The sequence below is a fragment of the Tachyglossus aculeatus genome, chromosome 7 (assembly GCF_015852505.1).
Source record: "Tachyglossus aculeatus isolate mTacAcu1 chromosome 7, mTacAcu1.pri, whole genome shotgun sequence".
Taxonomy (NCBI): domain Eukaryota; kingdom Metazoa; phylum Chordata; class Mammalia; order Monotremata; family Tachyglossidae; genus Tachyglossus; species Tachyglossus aculeatus.
In genome coordinates, this window is record NC_052072.1 from 33,683,463 (window position 1) to 33,703,134 (window position 19,672).

Here is a 19,672-nt window from a genome sequence, read left to right on the forward strand (position 1 = left end):
ACCTGGAAACAGTATGAGTAACTTACATAATATCCATTTAAGCCTATTCATGAGAATTCTTTCACAAAGCATTATTTGCTTTAATGGCTGTTACGTCAGCCGAAGACTGCAGAGGGCAAGACCTAATCTTTTGGTTTCCTCTTTCAAAGCTTCTCTGTAGACAGCATTAATTTTAAGAGTCACATAAAACTATGCTAATGCTATCTGTTGTAATGTTTAATGTATCACCCCATGACATTCCTTAGGCACAGACTGCGCTTTGCATGAAATTGTACCATGATGGTTTTGGTTTTTTTTTTAAGATACAAAGCAGGGTGGGTGGGACAAATACAGAACTGTTGTTCAGTAAATCATTTAACAGCCTGATGGGGACACCCATCAGAGTTTTAAGTTCTCATTTACATAGCGGCTGGTAGCATATGGAACCTGTTACCCCAGGATATGGTGCAGGCCAGAAATCTTCAGGTTAAAGGAGGGGTTAGCTACATTAATGAAAGAGCGGTCTATAATGAGCTTTATTAGAGAGGCAGCTAGGCATGTACAGGGAGAAGTTGCAGATGTTAGAAGTTACTCTCCCAAGCACTTAATACACTCTTCTGCACATAGTAAGTGCCCAATAAATACAATTCATTCAGTCAGTCAGTCATTTATTGAGCACTTACTCTGTGCAAAGCACTGTACTAAGCTCTTGGAAAGTACAGTTCAGCAACAAATAGAGACAGTCCCTGACCACAGTTGGCTCACAGTCTACAAGGGGCCGGCGGGGGGGGGGGAGACAGGCATCAAAACAAGTAAACAGGCATCAATAGCATCAGTATAAATAAATAGAATTAAAGATATACACATCATTTATATAAATATAATTATAAATATGTACACAAGTGCTGTGGGGGGCAGGAGGTAGGGCAAAGGGGACGAGTCGGGGCGATGGGGATTGGATGGGGACAATTGATTGATTATGCGTTTAAACCTTAGGACGACTGCTCAGGAGAGTAACCATCACTGCGTCCCTTGCTTTTGGAGAGCGAATACAGGACTGGGTGGACCACTGGCCAGACCCCATAATGGCACTGCTATGCTCTTACATTCTTCCAGCTTTGTTTCCTGTTCTGGCATTTTTCTTCTACTTTCTCTTTAAGGTGGCTGCTTTTTTTCCTCATCTCATCAGCCTTTTCCCTTTTTTTAAAAAAAATGGTATTAGATTAGTGTTTACTATGAGCCAGGTGCTGCATTAAGTGCTGCGGTGGATACAAGCTAATGAAATTGGTCACAGACCCATGAGAGTCCCATTTTCCCAGATGAGGCAGCTGAGGCACAGAGAAAGTAAGTGACTTGCCTAAGGTCACACAGCTGAAAAGTGGTGGAGTGAGGATTAGAACCCAAGTCCTTCCAACTTCCAGGCCCCTTTTATTCCAATACCATCACCATCTATGGCTTAGGTCTCCACACCTAAGTGAAGGTACTCGTGGACAATAACCCAGGCAGTTCTATCTCAAAAATAATTTTCATCAAATAGTAGACCAACAAATTATATTTTTGACTTGAAGTACCTGTATAAATTGTTGGTGAAAACCCATTCCAAGTGCTCATTCTTAGTAGTCAGTGTTGGCATGGTTTTTTTTTTTTTATTTTACCACAGCTATTTTTAAATAGAAATATTTTGGTAAAGTCTGTCGGAACCTATACATTAAAAAAGGAAGGCAAGTTTTCTTATTTTGGCATTGAATTTTGTTAAAAAATGTTTCAAAGTTGAACATGAAATCTAAGGTAAACAAATAAGACCCCCTGCATCTCCCTTAATTCTAGATGTAATGAGCCATGTAGCAATGAAACTCCTGGTGGACCAGGATTGTGGCTGCCAATTCAGTTGGTAGCTTTTAGTGCCCAATAAGCGCTTACTAAAATGCCTTTGGGAGAACCAACAGAGGGATATCAAAATATACCATCAAACTAAAACAAGGAAACAAGCAGGTATCTGAAAGATAGGCACAGACCAAGAGCCACTCAGTAATCTGAAGCCACTTTTAAATTCTGAAAGCACATATTATATTTTTGGTAGCTGTAGCTGGACTCTGGTTAAAGAGCAATGAAATGTCTAAAAGAGGTTTTGTCAGTATGAGACCCAGCTGCTTCTCATTGGATTGGATTTGGGGCTTCTTTGCTATATAACGATAAATGAGGACCCAAATCAGCTGTCCTGTTATTTAGGACTATTAAAGGAAAAAGTGGACTTAGGAGCTCCAACCAGGATCCAATTGAGAGATCAGTGTAGGCTCCCGTAACTGTGAATGAGCCACACTCTCACACCAGGCAAAATCAAAGGTGGGATTTAATTAGTGAATGGGGAAAGGTTGCAACACACAATGCTAAAGTCAGTGTTTGCAAGGTAGTCTTCGCAATCACTGAGGCTTAAATCGGTCATGGCCAAGTGGAGGATTTGATTAAGCAAAGTCAGATGGTTGCCTGAGAGTTTTGCTTGGGGAAAAACTGGGAAATTGGAAATAGATAACCCCCAAATTAAGGTAATGACCAAATTAACCTACTCTGGAGAGGAATATATTGCCATATGAAAATCCATTCCAGCTGAATCTCAGAGATAGGAGGCAGTAGTGTAGCCAGCGGCCAATTTCAGTAGCTACTTCCCATCACCGTACTGTCAGGAGAGTGCAACTCTGCCCTCTTCCCCGTATTGGCTGAGAGGCCAGTCCCCTCCCAGAATATTCCAAGCAATTCAGGGGCATTAGGGATGGGTTCTGATCCTACTGTCAGATCTGTAACCTTGCTAACAGTTTTATTTCTTGTTTTACATGGGGACAGTGGTAACATTCTTGAAATTATGTGGCATTTCCTCAGTATTTAATAATAATAATAATAATAATTGGCATTTGTTAAGCGCTTACTGTGCAAAACACTGTTCTAAGCACTGGGGAGGATACAGGGTGATCAGGTTGTCCCACGTGGGGCTCACAGTCTTAATCCCCATTTTACAGACGAGGTAACTGAGGCCCAGAGAAGTTAAGTGACTTGCCCAAGATCACACAGCAGACATGTGGCGGAGTCAGGATTCGAACCCATGACCTCTGACTCCAAAGCCTGTGCTCTTTCCACTGAGCCACGCTGCTTTGACATCTGATATCTAAGCAGTCAGTCCCCTCCTTGCTTATAAATATTGGCTTTTTGGCCACCAGATTAGAGGCTTTACCAATCTTTATGGCTCGAATTGATATGATGACCTCAAAAGTTGGAAGAAATCCTTGTGCACCCATGGCAGCAAGTTCTGTCTCCTTAATATGGCCTCATTTTCATTGGAAGGTTTGTTAAGATCGTTAAATCCATCCGTGGACATTTATAACCCTTCATGAAGAATTGCTTAAGATGAAAGAATATCAAATAAAATGTAAATTTCTTTCTATTTCTCTTTTGCCAACTTCCTATAGGAAAAGATATGCATTAGGGGTCTGCAAAGGGGAGCCCTGTTTATAATGGACTTTGCTCGTAAGAAACTGTAGTTTAGCTAACCCTAGGCAATTGGCTCTCCCCCTCCTACCTTACCTTGATGTTCTCCCTCTACCACCACCCCACGCACTTGCCTCCTTTGCCACTAATCTTTTCACTGTACTTCCATCTCCTCTATCTCATTGCAGGCCCCTGTGGCCATATCCTACCTCTCTGCTTACATTCAAGAAGCCATCTCTGTCCCCACCTTCGAAGCCCTACTAATAGCACACTATTTCCAAATGACCTTCCCAGACTAAGCCTTTCTTTCCCTTATTCACCATGCCCTCTGATCTGTATTCTTTAAACACTTGATGTTCACCCAACCACCCCCCACCCAGCCCCTTTGTACATATTTTCCCCTATCTGTAATTCATTTTAGTGCCTTTGTCCCCAGCTAGACTTAACTCCTTGATGGCAGGGATCATGTCTTCAATTCCTTTGCCTAGTACAGTGCTCGGCAGACAATAAGCATTCCATAAATACCATTGATTGATTGATAAGTAACATATAACTGGGCCAGCCAAATAACCAAGAACCTTGTGGAAAGGCAAACACCACCAGCTGGATCCCAAGTTTGTCTTATCTGTGCATATCACATAACAGATGTTGAGCAGAGACCACTTGTCAGAGGTACATTGTAGTAACGTTTAAAGATGCTTGTTTGGTTCCGTACATTTGTCTTGCATTACCAAATTCTTCCATAAAGCCAACCACAAACCATATTGTTGGGGACTCCAGCTTAATCTTGTGGTAAGTAGGAAATAGATTAAACACAGGTTTTCCCTTTTCTCAGGCTGCCAACCGTGATGTCAGTCATGTTAATGATCCTTACCTCAGCTCACTGTAGTCCCGGCACCCTCTCTGAAAACACTTGTCTTGTGCAAGGTTTTATATGTTGTTAAGGAAACACTGACCCTTGTTGATAAGAAACAATGAGGTATCCCAGACAGTGCTGTAGTGGCAGAATAAAGACCGTTCCCCTTTGAAGCAATGTTTAATAGGACTCGAGGGAGAGGAAAATAATATAAAAATCCATTTACTGGATAACAAAAGAAAAGTGAAGTAGAACAGCTTAAAATATGGGAATAATTTGGATCGAGCACACTTTTGCCTACTTAGTCAGCATTTTAAAACCTGAAAGTTGAGGCCTGATTCTTGAACCATAATCTCTGCGGTTCTGGAAATTATGGAAAACTTATGTTAAATGGGTGGTGTAAAAGTCAGACAAGGAGGAAGCTAAAGCAGAACTTATTGATGCAGTTCTCTAATGAATGCAGAACGAACATTTGCTTTTACCACCATGCAGTTTTAACAAGGCTAGAAAGAATCCTGGGCATTTGCCAGGTGGCACAATACTTTGATAATGCACATAATAGTTTTAGCTTTTACCCTATTAAAAAGACATCCTCTCATTTGCCCAGGTGGGCAAATGGGAATCTAATCCAAGGGGATTGCAGCAAACCTAACAAAGGAGAGGGAAATAATAGGGTTGAAAGGGAATACTAGAGCCCTCCCTACACCTTCCATGCCAAGAGAAGCAGTCCTTGTCAGGCTGATTTTCCTTGTGGCACATGTTATGCTTAGGCCTATGTCTGTATGCTTGCACCAAGGTATTGCTGAGAATTGATTCTGGATGATCTTTTATTTTTTTCCTAGAATATTTCGTTCACGCTCCATTTGGGAAGGAGATGTGTCTTGGGCTTCTGTAGTACTTTCCCAAGCACTTCTATGGATGTTCGGTCAATGTCATTATTCATTCATTCATTCAATTGTATTTTTTGAGCACTTACTCTGCACAAGGCACCGTCATTACTACCGTAGTTCCGGTATCTATCAATCAATTGTCTTTATTGAGTGCTTATTGTGTGCAGAGCACTGTACTAAGTACATGGAAGAGTACAATGTAACAGAGTTGGTAGACACATTCCCCGCCCACAACAAGCTCACAGTCTAGAGGAAGAGCTTACAATCTAGCAATAGATTCTTTTGGGGATCCTCTTGACATTTAAAGATGTGCAGTTTACGTAAATGCATGACTTGGTTCTGGTATTTCTGGTAATTACTGAACTAAGTACTTACTTGTATTTATGAATTTAGCAGTTCCTTTCTTATTCTTCCACCACCTCAAAACTCCCAATAAAGTTAATTGGAGAGTCTATAGTTTCTGTGTAATATCTCCTTAATGGACTGGTCAAATAATAATAATTGTGTTTGTAAAGCACTTACTGTTTGCCAAGTACCGCGCGATGCACTGGAGAAGAGACAAGATAAATCAGGTCACGCATGGTCCATGTCCTACGTGGGGCTCATAGTCTAAGCTAGGTAGGAGGGAGGACAGGTATTGAATCCTCATTTTACAGATGAGCAAAACTCAGGCATGGAAAAGTTAAGCGATTCGTCCAAGGTCAAACTGCGGGCAAGTGGCCAAGCCAGGATTTGAACCCAGGTTTTCCAACTCCAAGGTCCCTGCTCTTTTGAAGAGCTGAAGCATTTTATGAGCCTACTTCTTAGTCCCCAAAACTTGTCTGGGCTTTTCAGAAGTTTTGCCTGATTCTTTGGAGAGCCCATGAAGGTATCAGTGTTGCTAGATGGCCTTTCCTTGGGACAAAAAGGGATCAAGAAAGAAATGGCCCTTTCCCTGTTGGTGTTTCCATCTGAATTTTCTTCCTTAGCAGTACATGAGCTGAACCTTTCCTACCACTTACTGAAATGTCTTCATCCTTTCTGCCTAAAGGGAATAATACCTTTAGCTGACCTTTAACTTGTTTTTTTAGCTTGATGATATGTAAGCTACTTGTGGGCAGGAAATGTTTCTACCAACTCTGTTATGTTGTACCCTCCCAAAGCTTAATACAGTGATCTCCACACAGTAAGTTCTCAATAAATATTATGGATTGATTTTTTTTCGATGTATCATATTGGAAGTGCTTAGGTGGTTCTTGTAGCCAGGGAGAAGACATCAATAAATTGGTCACTGCCATTAGTGCTTAAATCAAATGGGACTGTCCATTTTCTTTCATTTCCATAGATATGAGGAAAAGGACCCTTGAATAAGAGCGGTATCTGCTATGGGGGATCCGAAGAGGGCTGGAGTATCTTTTTTCTACTTACTTAATGGCTCATTTCCCTCTCTAACAAACATGGGTAATGCTACCACCTCACAGTGGGCCCAAACTGACAGACGAGTTGCTTTTAAGGCTTGAATGCCAGATTCAGGCCCTTTTTGGAATGCAGCATTTTTGCTCGCTTCCTTTTGAAATGCTGTTTTAACTTTTGTACACACCTACCCAAAAAACGTATCTGGACTCTGCAAGGTGAGGTGGGCAATGAAAATGTCATCTCTGAAGTGATTTACATAGTAGCAACTTTTCTAAATCAATGCCCCAAAGGCCAAAATCCATAATTAGAGGATGGAGTTTGGCTGAATAAGCACAAAAGTAATGGTCTCTGGTGAAATTTTAATTTTATATGTCAAAATTGTTGCAGTTTCTCCTTCCCACTCACTCTCATGCCCCCTGGCATTTAAAGGGAAAAATAGATTCCTTTTTAGAAGTAGTCGGTGTGTTTCTCTCATATAATGCAGTTTTGAAGTGGAGGTGCTAAGCAATATATCAGCAATTAGCAGGGGATACAAGAAACTATCACTGTGTTTTTTTCTAAACAGAATTTTTATCAAAGGGTTTTATAATATGAAACTGTATGGTAACTTTCTGGTATATTTTTTTCTTTCTCTCATTCAATTGTATTTATTGAATGCTTACTGTGTGCAGAGCACTGTACTAAGGGCTTGGGAAGTGCAAGTTGGCAACATATAGAGACGGTCCCTACCCAACAGTGGGCTCACAGTCTAGAAGGGGGAGACAGACAACAAAACAAAACATATTAACAAAATAAAATAAATAAAATAAATATGTACAAATAAAATAAATAAATAAATAAATAGAGTAATAAATACCTACAAACATATATACAGGTGCTGTGGGGAGGGGAAGGAGGTAAGGTGGGGGTATGGAGAGGGGGAGGAGGGGTAGAGGAAGGAGGGGGCTCTGTCTGGGAAGGCCTCCTGGAAGAGGTGAGCTCTCAGTAGGGCTTTGAAGGGAGGAAGAGAGCTACCTTGGCGGATGTGCGGAGGGAGGGCATTCCAGGCCAGGGGGATGACGTGAGCCGGGGGTCGATGGCGGGACAGGTGAGAACGAGGCACAGTGAGGAGATTAGTGGCAGAGGAGCGGAGGGTGCGGGCTGGGCTGGAGAAGGAGAGAAGGGAGGTGAGGTAGGAGGGGGCGAGGTGATGGACAGCCTTGAAGCCGAGTGTGAGGAGTTTTTGCCTGATGCGTAGGTTGAAGAGAATATCTATTCTATTTATTTTATTTTGTTAGTATGTTTGGTTTTGTTCTCTGTCTCCCCCTTTTAGACTGTGAGCCCACTGTTGGGTTGGAACTATCTCTGTATGTTGCCAATTTGTACTTCCCAAGCGCTTAGTACAGTTCTCTGCACACAGTAAGCGCTCAATAAATACGATTGATTGATTGATTGATTGGTAGCCCCTGGAGATTTTTGAGGAGATCTTCCCTTCAATCCCTCTATCTGAACTAGCCCCTGCCGATCAGGTCTGGATCACCCCCTCCATCTGATTAGAAATGATCTCTCTCCCCTACTTAGGGTGTAAGTTCGTGATGGGCATGAAATGTTTTAATAATAATAATAATAATAATAATTGTGGTATTTGTTAAGCGGTTACTATGTGCCAGTCACTGTACTAAGCTCTGGGGTGGGTACAAGCAAATAGGATTGGCCACAGACCCTGTCCCACATGGGGCTCACAGTTTTAATCCCCATTTTATAGATGAGATAACTGAGGCACAGAGAAGTGAAGTGACTTGCCCAAGGTCACACAGCAGATAAGTGGCAGAGTCAGGATTAGAACCCAGGTCCTTCTGACTCCCAAGCCTGTGTTCTACCCACTAGACGACACTGCTTCTGTGCTTCCCAGGCATGTAGTATAGTACTTTACACCCAGTGAGCGCTCAGCAAATGCTATGACTGCTATTAACTATCTCCATCAAAGATTGTCCAGTGATCTTAAAATGGCCTTTTTAAAAGTAAAGGAGCATCTTAAACTGGAATTGTCCTGTTAAAAAACAAACCAATGTGGTGATATGGTAATGTTAAGACAAAATTTTCCACCATGAGACTTTGACAGGTGTAACATATGTCTGAGTTCTCTAGCTATCACTGGAGGCTGTAAGTGGAAATATTAATTTTAGCAACCTCACTGTAAGTGGAATTTTTGTGGCATTTTTGTAGGGAAATATTTCACATTTTTGTGTGTTATGGGAAAATACTGTATTCACTGCTCCCTGTATTTTTAGGTTGTTTTCCCAAGTCACAGACGTTTCTTAGCGTAGAGCCTTGCTATACTTACAAAGACTTGCTTTCCTAAAGCTGTATAGTATGAGAGCTTGTGTGTGAGTGTGTCCATTTGCACACACATACTACTAATAATTAATTGTGGTATTCGTTAAGTGCTTACACTGTACACTGTATTAAACTCTGGGATAGATACAAAATAAATTGGGTAGGACACAGCCCTGTTTCACGTGGGACTCACAGTCTAAGTAGGAGGGAATCCCCATGTTACAGATGAGAAAACTGAAACCTAAAAAAGTTAAGTGATTTGCCCAAGTTCACACAGCAGGCAAGTGCTGGGGCTGGAATTAGAACCTAGGTCCTCTGACTTACAAGCCTGCGCTCTTTTCACTAGGTTACACTGCTTCATCATATGGGCAACTTGGCTACACTCACAATATCTCTCTCTTACACACACACACAAAAACACATTCTCTCACACACAGATATTCACACTCTTTCTTACACACACAGACATACACACACACACACACCCCTTTCTCTTTTTCTCTCCTTGAGGACTGGGATTCTTTTCCATTCATTCATTCAATCGTATTTATTGAACACTTCCTGTGGGCAGAGCACTGTACTAAGCACTTGGAAAGTACAATACAGAAATATTTTCCAAATGTTAATTCTGCCTCCACTACCTGGTATTGACTTAACCTTTTCTTCTCTGTTTTGGATATTTTCCAGAGTCTTGCATTGAAGACCTGTAAGAGAGCAACAGCTACAGATAGCAGTGGTGATAATCCAAGCCAAAATTGACAGCTTTACAATTGAATTGTGACCATTTAGGTTCTGTTTCTGATAGATGGCTCTTTAAGGACGCCCAGTGTTAGGGCATGGGAGTCAGAGTATCTGCCCCAAGCTCTACTCTCTAGAGGCCCCCCATCCTTCCCAGCAAGCAGGACTCTGAGGGGCGGCAGGGAAGAAAAGACAAAGAGCAAAGGGGGGATGCAGCCTGCAACCATTCCAGTGCTAAGCGCTTAGTACAGTGCTCTGCACATAGTAAGCGCTCAATAAATACGATTGACAACTGACCTATCAACCTCACGGTAGCAGCTCTCCAGAGCTCCTCCTCCAATCAATCAATCAATCGTATTTATTGAGCACTTACTGTGTGCAGAGCACTGTACTAAGCGCTTGGGAAGGGCTGTCTGGCTAACTCTGGGACCGCAAACTGGCTAAAGAATGTAAGCTGGTTGTGGAGAGGGAGTGTGTCTGTTTATTGTTACATTGTACTCTCCCAAGTGCTTAGTAAAATGCTCTGCAGACAGTAAGTGCTCAATAAATACCATAGACTGACTGATTTAACAGGAGGGGCAAGAGCGGGGGTGGCATTCGTTGGGGGAGACCAGTAGATAGGAAGAGATTTCAGGTTAGCCCAGTTTTTTTTAATGGTATTTGTTAAGCAGTTACTGTGTACCAGGCACTACTAAGCGCTGGAGTTAATCAGGTTGGACACAGTCACTGTCTTAATCCCCATTTTACAGATGAGCTAACTGAGGCATAGAGAAGTGAAGTGACTTGCCCAAAGTCACACGGCAGACAAGTGGCAGAGCTGGGATTAGAACCCAGGTCCTTTGGACTCCCAGACCCACTAGGCCCCTCTGCTTCTCGCTCCACTCTTAAAGTCCCCCCCTCTCAATTGCTCCAGCCCCTTGCCCCCTTACTGATAACACTGTTTCTAGGTATTGTAATGTATAAGTGGCCTGGAGAATCAGAAGATCCCTATGATTTTTGCCTGAAAAGTATACCACCACATGGCTAGGATTGCAGTGTCAGCCGCACCATCTTCCAAAGCGAAGGGCAGCTCACTTCACATATCTTCATTCTGCCCACCTGCGTTTGAATAGTGTCTCAGAGCAACAGATTTTGATATATTTGACGCCACTGAATATTTTCCCTTCTCCCATCATTTTCCCAGTACAGGTTGGATCACGTGACCACACTATCGGGTACACTTTGTTCCCATTCTAAGCTATTCATTCAGCTGTTTTGGATAAGAGCCAGCTATGAAACGAAAAGCAAACCATCGCACTTCACTCCTTCCCAGTTTAAATTAGGCCATTTCTTTGTTTGTCGCTAGTCTTTTAATAAAGTATGGTATTACTGTCTAATTTTAGGTCCATGGCTGTGAAACTATAATCTGTATATAGATATTCTGGGAGGAACATTCCAGTAGATTGCAATGTGTGTGCCGAAGAAAATAGAGTGTAAATAAGAGATCTGTGAGATAATTCCCCAGGGAGTTTCACAGCATACCACACATCATTTGCAAGGATAGGCTTTCCTTTCACTTCAAGGACCACACAAAGTAAATCCTGTTTGGGGGGCAATTACTAGGCACAGGACAGATGGCTTTTTTAGTTTTGAACTTCAGTGTCCCTTTATTTGTAAGTGGAAAACCATACTGTTTGCTTATCTTTTAGGAGCATAGTTAATATGGAGATTATACAGAACTCTTCGTTTATAGTTCTGCATCCTAATTTCATAAGTTCTGAAGGGCTTGAAAGCCAGTATATAAACAGTATGTCTTTAAGCTTAGTCTGTCTTCCTGCAAGTCATTTTTTTAAACTGGTGTTTTTTTACTGTCATAACGTCGTGCGCAAAAGGACTGTTCCCTTCCTTCCTAGATGCTCTTCTTGATTCCGGGCCTAACGTATCGGGTTAGTTGTGAACGTGTAAAGGAGAATGCATATTTACTGCCACAGATGGGCCAAAGCAGGAATTTGTGGGTGGGAAAGAAGGATGTGTGTGTATCACTGCCAATGTCCTTTTGGTAGAATGGGAAACTATAATGCTTCTCTCTAACATCCAACTCTCTTTAATCAAAAGGCAGTCTAAGATGCTCTCAATTGTGGATATCTACCTTGGATCTTCCATGGAATCTGACTTTGACCTAGTTTCCTTCTTATATGCCTCTGAACTCCATTTGCCTTGATTCCTCTCGCCCACCCGCCTCTCCCAAAATTCTGTACCGAGCCAAGCTGCTTTTACTACATAATCCTTCTGCGATGTTGCCTCCAGAAATAAGCTTTAGGACTAAAATGGATGAGTGATAGTGATCAGTTCATCTATTCTAACTTTGCAAGTTTTGGTGTATGATTGTTTTAGATGCTAATGTTTTTAAATGAATGAGTTAAACCAACTGCATATTAGTACCCCGCCCCCCTCAAAAAAATCCAGTGGTTGCATTCCATTCAAAATGCTCCGATGGTAATTTTCTCTTTTTTTTTTCCATTTCAGAATGAAGACCTATACAACCTCAGCAAATTCTTCTTTAACTCATGGGTATCCGGACTCTAAAAGCTTCATGTATCACAACTAGGACCTCAGATCCTCTTCCTCAATAGATGGTACGATACATCCAGTTTAGTTTGTTTACTTTACACAAACCTCAGGAGTTAGTTGACTGAACCGCACATTCTCTATTGTAACCAAGCAAAAAAGCACTGTGACAAACCAGGACATAGAGTCTGCCTAACTTCATCCTCAAAAATCCTACAAGGACTTTAGCTGACCACCATGAACTGATGTGCACACCACTATATCATGTGAGAATGGGTTTACTATTAGCACATTTACACAGTACATTAAATTTCATTTGCTGCTGAAAACCTGACAAATCATCAGTGTAAATTATTACGTACAAAACTTTTAATGTGGGTTGAAGAGTATTAAATATTTAACATAGGTTTTGATTTATACATGTAATTTTTTAATTAAAAGGTAACTCTTTTCCTACAACACATCTTTTTTTTGGATGTGGAACTGAGGTATACTATGATCTGTTGTAAACAGAGTGGGAAAACTGCTTAAAACAAGGCTAATAAGAATAGAGTAGGGTACTATTCTTGTTTTAAGATTATAATTCAGAAAATAATATAATATAAATCACAGGCCTTCAAATGGCCTTCGATTGTACAGTTATATTTACTGATACTGTCTCTTGTAACATAACCCCAATATGGAGCTGAATTCCTTCCAAAAAATAATAAATTTTGTACTTCTCCTGTAAGACAGTAGGCTGTGTCAACCAAACAGAAGACAAATTTACTGTATTTGGTATTTGCAAGTTTCAGCTCGAATTCATCAATTGCACAAAAAAATGAGAAAAAATCAAAGTCTTCCGCTGTATATATTGTAAAAAAAAAAAAGCAATTTGGGTGAATCCTTCAAATCAAAACTCTCCTTGGAATGAACATTGTGGGTGTTTGTAAATTCTGGAAATCTCTTTCTATGGTAATAAACTAGATACTGTTTATCTTTTTTTCTTCCCCTCTTGTAAGTTGTCTATCCCTTTTCCTCTAATCTTTCAGTGCACACAAATATTTTATTCCTGTTTTGTCTTGAGAATGGTGAGGCAAGTAAGTGCTTGCTATATTGAAATTAAAATTCCAGAGAGGGTATTACTACAACAAGGAGAACTCATCTCACTCTACTTAAAACAAACAAACAAAAACCCCCTTATCTCATGTTTTCTGAGAACTTTGGGTGTAAAGTCTTTAAAAGAATGTAATTGACCCATTGCGCTTACAGAGCCCTGGCCTGTTGACGATTATTTAATAAAGCACAGGTGTATAGAGCACTTAAAGGGAAAATAGCGTACCATGTACACATCGTATCAGTGGAGAAAAACAGAGTTCTATCCTTTTCCTGTTTGAGAGGGTGGTGCATCTTGGGATTTTTCTTTGAGAAAGAATAAATTGTATTGAACATGTCTTTCAAGAAATAATATTGCCTGCAGATCTTTTTGTTTTAATCAGTGAACGTTCTAATGGTTTAACTTCAATAGTCTATCCGGCACTAATCTCCTCTGGTTTTCTCCACACACCCTGCTCTGCAAGAACAGAAAAACCGCAGGGGATGGAGTTAAAATGAGACTCCTCATCCTCTACGAGGGCTGTGCTACTGTTGACTAAACCTAATGGCACGTATCTCTCCGCCATTTACCTTGTACATATCTCAAGCATCAGCACAATATTTTACATGTTCTGCAAAGAATAGGTGTCTAGCCATAAGCATCCATTGAACTTTTTCCAAAGGACTTGCTGGACACACTTATTGGTTTTAGTATAGAATGCTATTTTCATAAATATATTTTTGATAAAAACCTGGCCTTTAAAGACCTTTGCCTTTCATATAATTTGAGGTTCATAGCCAAATGGATTTGCCTCTGTTTTTTCTTTGTTTTGACTCATCCTTTTTTCCTCCAAGATTTCCTGAGTTCTTATCAAATAAATGACCATAATCAGCACCACCTGCTTCCCATCATACTGCTTATTTCTCTCTATAGAACCCATGACTCTTTCAGGTATGTATTTTACAGACATTATCTATCCCTCCAGGGAAAATTGACAAGGACACATTTGGCTAAGAAAAGAACTTAAGGGAGAAGGGAATACCTTCCTAAACTTGGATGTCATGGGAGGTTTGAGTGACCAATTGGTAAGGGAGAAGACTCTCCTCTTGTAGCTCCTAAATTTTGATGATGATGGTATTTCTTAGGTTCTTACTATGGGCCAAGCACTGTACTAAATCCATAGAGTTGGTACAGAATAGTCAGATTGGACACAGTCCCTGTTCCACACAGGGTTTACAGACTAAAAGATGGAGAACGGTAATTTTATTCCCATTGTACAGACTGGGAAAGTGAGGCACAGAGAGGCAAAGTGACTTGCTTGGAGGTCACACAGCAGGCAGTGGTGGAGTTGGAACTAGAACCTGGATCTCCTGACTCCCAATCCCATACAGGTCCCTCTTGTCCAGACTGCCCCGACCAAACTGCTCAGGTCTTTCCTGACCCTGGGTTCATCAACATCCACTGGAGGTCTTGCTGGGTGTTTATTTTATCCAAAATTCTGTATAAGGACTAAAGCACCCTCCAAGAATTTGCAGTCTAATGGGGCTGGGGTAAAGAGAGCAAGTGAGAAACAATGTAGCCTAGTGGAAAGAACATGGGCTTGGGAGTTAGAGACCCTGGTTCTAATCCCATCTCTACCACTTGTCTCCTGTGTGACCTTGGGCAAGTCTTTTAACTTCCCTGGGCCTCAGTTACCTCATCTGTAATGGGGATTAAGAGCCCCATCTGACACATGGACTCTGTCCAACCTGTTTATCTAGTATCTACCTCAGCACTTGGTAGAGTACCTGGCACATAGCCCTTAACAAATACCATTTAAAAAAAAAATGTTACTCTGCTGAATTTGATAACGTACAGTTGTGGTTATGAGGAAAACACAGAGTAATGGGTGTCTTGATAACTATCAAGTGCTCTGTGCTGTATAGGCCAAGATCAATAGGAGCTGAGTGGTTTCTACCCAACTAAAAGAACAATCAAAGACTTAAAAACTAATCAGTGGCTAAAATTTGGAATCTTAGTCATCTCCCTTGATGTCAAACTGGAGGTTCTTTCGTAATGGATCCACATTTCATAGAGCCCTGTTTTAAATATCCTGCGTCGGAAGGACAAGTATATATTTCACTATGATGGTAAAAAACATTCTGGGAGAAAGGTCATCTTATCTTTAAGCTAATGTCAGTATTAGGGTAAAGATGAATTAGAAGGTGAGGCTGTATTTCTGGCTATTTCCTTGATATCTCTCTTAAAAGATCAGTGTACCTTGAATACAATATGTATTTATTGTTAAGTTTCTAAGAGGAAATAAAATGCATTAAAATGAAAGGCAAGTTTCTTAGCCTTTATCTCCTGGGCTTTTATGCTTGTAAATCCCCCTATTTTGCCTTTTTAAAATTGAGCCTTTGTGAAGTGCAACTTACTATATTAAAGTTTGGAGCTTCTTTAAGGAATGTGTTAAAGCTTTGTCCTTTCATTACGCTTGACTAAACATTCACGTGTATTGTTAATGATTATTATTACAAATGGTATTCTTTAAGCACTTACTATGTGCCAAGCACTGTGGTAAGTCCTCGGGCAGATACAAGATAATCAGGTTGGACACAGTCCCTGTCCCACGTGGAACTCAGCAGTCTGCGTAGGAGCGAGAACAGGTATCGAATTCCCATTTTACAGGTGAGGAACTGAGGCAAAGAGAAGTGGCTTGCCCAAGGTCACACACACATCAGGCAAGTAGCAGAGCTGGGATTAGAATCCAGGTCCTCTGAGCCCCAGGCCCTTTCTCTTTCTACTAGGCCACACTGCTTCTCTTCATTGTCAGTATGGAGAAGGATACAACTTCATTTGCCACAGGTGGAAAGATAACTGGTGTTCACTATCTAAATGAAAACTCTTCAGAACTGGGATAAACTGTAGCTGTTCAAATCATCTGGGGCAGCACTGATGCCATCAGTTCAAAGAAAGACACGTTTGGCTGCTGATCTGTAAATGAACTTCTCCAATGGGGTGTTCCAGGAGCACTTGACTCCATAGCAGTTGAGACCCAAGTTCCTAGAAACTCTGCCCCTCTGAGAGTGTGCATCCAGCGTGCACAAAAGCCAAACATTAAAAAAAGATCTTCCCAGTGAACTGAAGGAGATTTAGGCCTGCATAAGGCTGGTTAATGATGTAATGCTTCAAGCCCCTGCTGGAAGTCAGGTTGGTGTGCTGTCATAGTTACCTATGAAACTCGAATGGAAAGAGCCTGGGATTTTCTGGGATTGGGTGGTTTTCTTTATAGGAAAGCAATGCATGAATAGGGTAGTTAATATTCCCTTTCAGCATACTCCCTCGAGGCAAAGGCAAAGCTGCACATATTGTGGGTATCAGTCAAGCACAGGCTTGCTCAGCCACTTCCACCCCATGGGTCCCTAGGAACTTTAGAAACATTATCTTTCTGTGTGCAAATAATAACAGTAGTACTATTATTCCAGTACATTAGGAGAAGGAATGGATCCAACTGGATATATCCACTTTAAAGGATTACTGGAGTTGAGCTGTGTTTGTTGCTGACATGGCTTGGAAGACATGGGACCATCTATACATGTTGCATCTTTGACCCGGTTTTCTGTCATTTAAAAGTAGTAAGTGTTCATTTTCCAAATGTTAACACACTCAGTTACTGAAAGAGAAAGTTCAGAAGTAGGAAGAAAAACACCTGTGGAACAGATAACTTTTAGAACTGTTTTTCGTTATATTTAATGCTGTACTCTAGGCACCTAAATTTGGCTTTCAGTGCAATTTTACCTTCAGTGCAATTTTACTTAAAGGCACAATTTTTCTGCTTTCCTAGTCCTAATTAGAATGTCTTTAGGATTCACAGAATCGAGTGCAAAGAAATGTTCACTGATACTGTTGTGATTAATACCGGATTGTAGAAGCAGCAGATAGAGCATAGGCCTGAGCATCAGAAGGTCCTGGGTTCTGAATCCAGCTCCACCACTTGGCTGCTATGTGGCCTTGGGCAAGTCAGGTCACTTCTTTGTGCCTCAGTTACCTTATCTGTAAAATGGGGATTAAGATTGTGAGCCCCATGTGGGACAGGGACTGTGTCCAACCTGATTGATTTGTATCTTCCCCAGTGCTTAGTACAGTGCCTGGCACATAGGAAGCCCTTAACAACTAGCATGAAAAAAATGGTAGAACATGTAGGACTATATCATTTTATTTGACAATGGTGCCCCTTCAGTACTATTTAATTTTTGTACCAAAAAGACCAAACGTGTGGTCTTTACAACCAAAGCATAGCATGTGTTTGATAGTCACACACATTCACCCACATACACTTACATCAAGCGCTTAGTACAGTGCTCTGCACACAGTAAGCGCTCAGTAAATACGATTGATTGAGTGAATGAATGAATGAATAAGCAATATGAAATAGACATCGGGTCTTCGAATGCTTTTCCTTTAGAAAATTGGCTTTATGATTTGAGAATCGGTTCGAGTTTTGATTTTTTGTTTTTTCAATGTTACAGATTTGATTTGATATTTTCAAATGGCTGTAGGATTCTAAATCCCTCCCCAAAGAAAACTGTAATTAAGCTACTTTAATATGGGAGATCTATAATATCTTTGATTATAGCCTGCAGAGTAAAATGACTAGCCAAACCTGCCTCAGAACCTACATCCATTTTACGAGCAGGTGCAGAGCACTCCTTGTACAACAAATGCTAAAAATGCTGAACAGAGCTCTATAGAATTGGTTTCCTCCCCTTTTACTGGAACTTGAGTATGAAGGGGTCACAGAGAGGCCAGGCCTAGGTATTTCTATCTTCGCTGGAGCAGTTCTTAAACCTCTATAACCAAGGCAACACTTGCCTCAGTCCCCATGTGCCCCGGTCAGGGAGACCTGAGTTGTGGTGCTCAATACAGAAGGTTGTCACAGATGGTAGGATTGCTCAGTAGCACAACCTCACGCCCCTTCCCCTCCCAGTGCTAATCTGATTAGTCCAGGATACCAACCACCTTCCTTATCACTTTGATCCTCATGAGTTACTAGAGGAAGTGCCCAGCTTGATCAGGGGTTTATGAAATGGGAATATAGAGAAAGAAGCAGCATGGCCGAGTGGATAGAGCACAGGCTTGGGAGTCAGAGTTAGGAAGACCCTGGTTCTAATCCTGGCTCTGCCACTTGTCTGACATGTGACTTTGGGCAGGTTGCTTCACTTCTCTGTGCTTAAATTACCTCGTATCTAAAACATGAGGCTTGTGGCTAGGTGGAAAGAGCACGGGCTTAGGTGTCAGAGGTCATGGGTTGGAATGCCAGCTCCGCCACTTGTCAGCTGTGTGACCTTGGGCAAGCCGCTTCACTTCACTGTGCCTCAGTGACCTCGTCTGTAAAATGGGGATTAAGACTGTGAGCCCCACGTGGGACAACCTGACCACCTTGTATCCCCCCCCCCACCCCCAGCACTTAGTGCTTCGAACATAGTAAGCACTTAACAAATACCATCATTAAAGCAGGGATTTAGTCTGTACCCCAAGTGGGACAGGGACTGTGTCCAACCTGATTAGCTTGTATCTGCCCCAGCGCTTAGAATGATGCCTGACACACAGTAAGTGCTTAACAAATACCATTATTATTGTTATAAACAGGGTTGCACTCCCCCAACAACCCCCAACCCAAACACACATGCTCATACCTCAGCCCCCTAGCCACTCAAACTCACAGCTCTCCTTCCTTTCCCAACCACACAGCCCCAGCAATTCCTGGCCAGAAATGAAGATTAGAAACCTGTTGCCACCACCACCATCCTTCCCTCCTCTAATCCATCAGACAATGACTCCCCCGCTTCAAAGATTTATTAAGGACACATCTCCTCCAAGAGCCCGTCCTTAAGCCTCCTTTCCTCTTCTCCCACTCCGTTCTGCGCCACCCTGACTTGCTCTCATTGTTCACCCCATTTCCAGCCCCACAGCACTTATGTACATATATGTCATTTATTCATTTATTTTAATGTCTTTCTCCCTGCCTCTAGACTGTTAAGATAATCGTGGGCAGGGAATGTGAATGTGTTTGTTTATTGGTGTATTGTACTCTCTCAAACACTTAGTCCAGTGCTCTGCACACGTTGAGCACTCAGTAAATGCCACTGAATGAATGAATGAATCACCATCGTGGATGAACCATTAGCTGAAGGATAAGGTGGTTCCCGCCTTCTCCCAAGACTTCCCTGATCCTTCCTGCACTCTGGTAGAGCAGGAAACCTAGGGAACTGGTTACAGTGAAGGTGGCAGCAGTCGCAGCAGCAGGGGTTGGTTCTAACTTTGATTTGCTCTGTTTGCTGCAACTCCCTCCTTGCTGGGCACCCCAGAGTTCTCCCCTCTGCAGGCACCCCAGCAAGAAGCGGGTCAGTGCCAACG

At 41.7% G+C, this 19,672-nt stretch overlaps 1 protein-coding gene across 1 annotated transcript in view; it reads left to right on the plus strand.

The window, feature by feature from the left end:
• The window catches only part of IRS1 (insulin receptor substrate 1), a 93,884-nt gene extending 78,168 nt beyond the window's left edge, over window positions 1-15,716 (plus strand). The window contains exon 2 of the mRNA XM_038749000.1: window positions 12,157-15,716. The gene's annotated coding sequence lies outside the window, so the exon portion shown is untranslated. The remainder of the gene's footprint in view (window positions 1-12,156) is intronic.
• Window positions 15,717-19,672: the final 3,956 nt, after the last annotated feature.